The sequence below is a fragment of the Carettochelys insculpta genome, chromosome 26 (genome assembly GCF_033958435.1).
Source record: "Carettochelys insculpta isolate YL-2023 chromosome 26, ASM3395843v1, whole genome shotgun sequence".
NCBI classification, from domain to species: Eukaryota; Metazoa; Chordata; order Testudines; family Carettochelyidae; genus Carettochelys; species Carettochelys insculpta.
Window position 1 is genome coordinate 9214763 of NC_134162.1, and position 2765 is coordinate 9217527.

Sequence of the window (2765 nt, forward strand, 5' to 3'; positions counted from 1 at the left end):
CCATATCCTGCGTGTATGTAAGGCAAGATGGCCCCCATACCCAAGATAGTCTTGCAATCCAGGTTAAAGTTCACTTGGGCATATTGGGTGTGCCAAAGGCTTGGGGGGCGGGGGGCGTCCCTAGCTAAATGGTTTTTTTTTTCACATTGAAAATGGGTTGTGAGGGAGCAGCAAAGAAGCACGGTGGGTGGAGTGTAGGACACATTACATAGACATGGAGTGAGCAAACATCTTATGGCAGGGCCCCACTTTTCATCCCTGCAATTAGCAGGCCCCACCCCCTGCAGTCTGTCTAAAGTAATGCAAACTGATGGAAATTTCAGTTATGCTCATATGGAAAAAAATACCTTTCAACATAGGTAAGAAAATAAGTTTGTAAAAAATAAGAACTTTATTAATCAGTGTAGAAACGTGAACACACAGACATAAAAACTAACAGATTCCAACATTTTAAATTAGATGGATGCGCCTGAGACCCAGCAGCCGATCGTGCTGTGCCCCCCGGCTTCTGAAATCTCACACCCCTCCCCTGAGATGGCCCGCCACTGTCCCCACCACTCCACTTTGTGCAGCCCTGATATGGGGCATAGGCTCTGCCCTCCTGTGGCGGATGAAAAGAAGGCTGCGTGCGACCCTCTGCTGCTCTAGTGCTGGGTGAGAAGAGGTAGGAGGCTAATGTGAGGTTTTTAAGGCTAGAAGGAGCTATTCTGATTGTCTAGTTTGACCTTGTGTGTAGACTCACAGGAAGGCTGGGCAGAACGAGGCCTTGAGAGCCCACCCCTGGGGCATAGCCCAGACCTCTGCCAGTCCTGTTCTGCTGCAGCAGCTGGGCTGTCCAGGTGTGCATGAAGGTTCTATAGCTTTCTGAGGAAAAGAGGAGACAGCCTCAGCCTGTGGCTCCAGTTTTCATATATCAAGCAGGTCCAAAAGCCAAAGCTGTCAGTGAGCTGCCATACATGCCGACCCTGTCAGTTTGCTCCTGTAATGTCCTGTGCTTCCAGACACTGAAAGGACAAAAATCAAAACAACGCTTGTGGTAACTGGTAGAGAGCTCAAACTGCCAGACTCCAGCAGTAATGCGTCATTGATGCAAGCGCACCAGATAACTGCTATGATAGCCAGGCCCTATTTTCCTCCCCAATCACCCAAGAAACGTTTCCCACCTCCCTGCAGTGTGTGCAAGCCCAAGAAGTTAATAAAATAAAATAAAAGCAAGCTCTGTTGTGGAGGGAAGTTGTGACATCGCCCATCACTGGAGATTTTAAGAGCCTGGTAAGACAAACCCTGTCGGAGTGGGCAAACTGTTTAGCCTGAGGGTCACATTGGGTTCAGAAATTGCATGTAGGGCTGGGTAGGGGAGGCTGTGCTTCCCCAAACAGCCAGGTGTGGCTTGAACTCCCTATCTAACCCCTTCTGGCCCATGAACACTCCTCTGGGTCCCCACCCCACCTTCTACCTCCCTGACTCCCTGCTCCCTGAGGGACCCAACACCTCAATCCAATCCCCTTGCTCCCATCCCCTGAATCTGCCACCCAGAGCTCTGGGAAGCTGAGGCTGCAGCAGGGGACTTCAGGAGGAGCTGGGGCCTGGCTCACCACACTTTCTAGGAGTTGATCTGCCTCCCCTTGGCCAGGCAGTGCCAACCCTGCTCCCCAGCCAGAGTTTGGGAGCCAGACTGAAGGGTTTGATGGATGTGGCCTGCGGGTTGTAGTGCATTCCATTCTGGACTAGGTAAAACATAGTTCTGCCTTGAGCTCACGGGGCCAGATTGGATGACCTTTGGAAGTCCCCTTCAGTCCTATGGCTCTATATTCCAAAGTCCATGCTGGAGAAGGCCCTGTCAGTATCCCCAGCCATTAAAAATGGAGAGATGCCAGCTCAGGGCCGCAGCAGTTTCACACAGAGAGGGCAGCAGGCATGTCACGAGCCATGTATGCAGGTGTTAACCCACCACTTTACCCAACTGCATGAAAGCTCCTGCTCTATTCTGTTGCATCCCTGTCTTGTGAATCTCTGTCACCCATTTTGAAAGTCCAAGGTCTCTAATCCAAACTATGGCCACTACAGAGATACTCCAGTACTCTGCCATTGTATCGCCACAGATGGAAAGCTCTGAGTGTAACCAATGGTGCAACAGTCAGCGTTAATTAAAGGCCACCTGATTCTCGAAACTGAGGCTCAGAGCCTATCCCACTGCACACCCATAGCTCGGGACTCTCTGTTGCAAGAACTGTGCAGGGGTTTGAGCACTGACCTGCTAAACTCAGGGTTGTGAGTTCAGCCCTTGGTTGGGGGGGAGCATTTAGGGATCTGGGGCAAAAAAAAAAGGGGGTGGAGTTAGTGCTTGGCCCTGCCAAAAGGGTAGGGGGCTGGACTCTATGTCCTCCCGAGGTCCCTTCCAGCCCTATGAGATCTCGGTGTATGCGTATGCGTAACTACCTAGGCTGACTCGGCACAACTCTCTTGGTCCGCGGTATTCAGCCTACACGTCCCAGCATGCCGTGCTCTAGCGTCCCTGTGGAGCTCTCACCTACCCCCAGGATGCAATGCACCGCGATGTGCTCAACTCCTTCAGTAAGACTACATCTCCCGGCACGCAACTCTCGCGCGTTGCATGCTGGGAGCAGCCCGCCCGACTTCTCGGAAGGCGTCGACGGAAGCGGAAGTTCTGTCCCCCCATGTTTGGTAAGGGCAGGCGCAGTTCTCGCCGGCCGCCATGTTAGTGGCGTGCCGATCGGTGCCCATAGGTTGGGAGCCATCTTTGG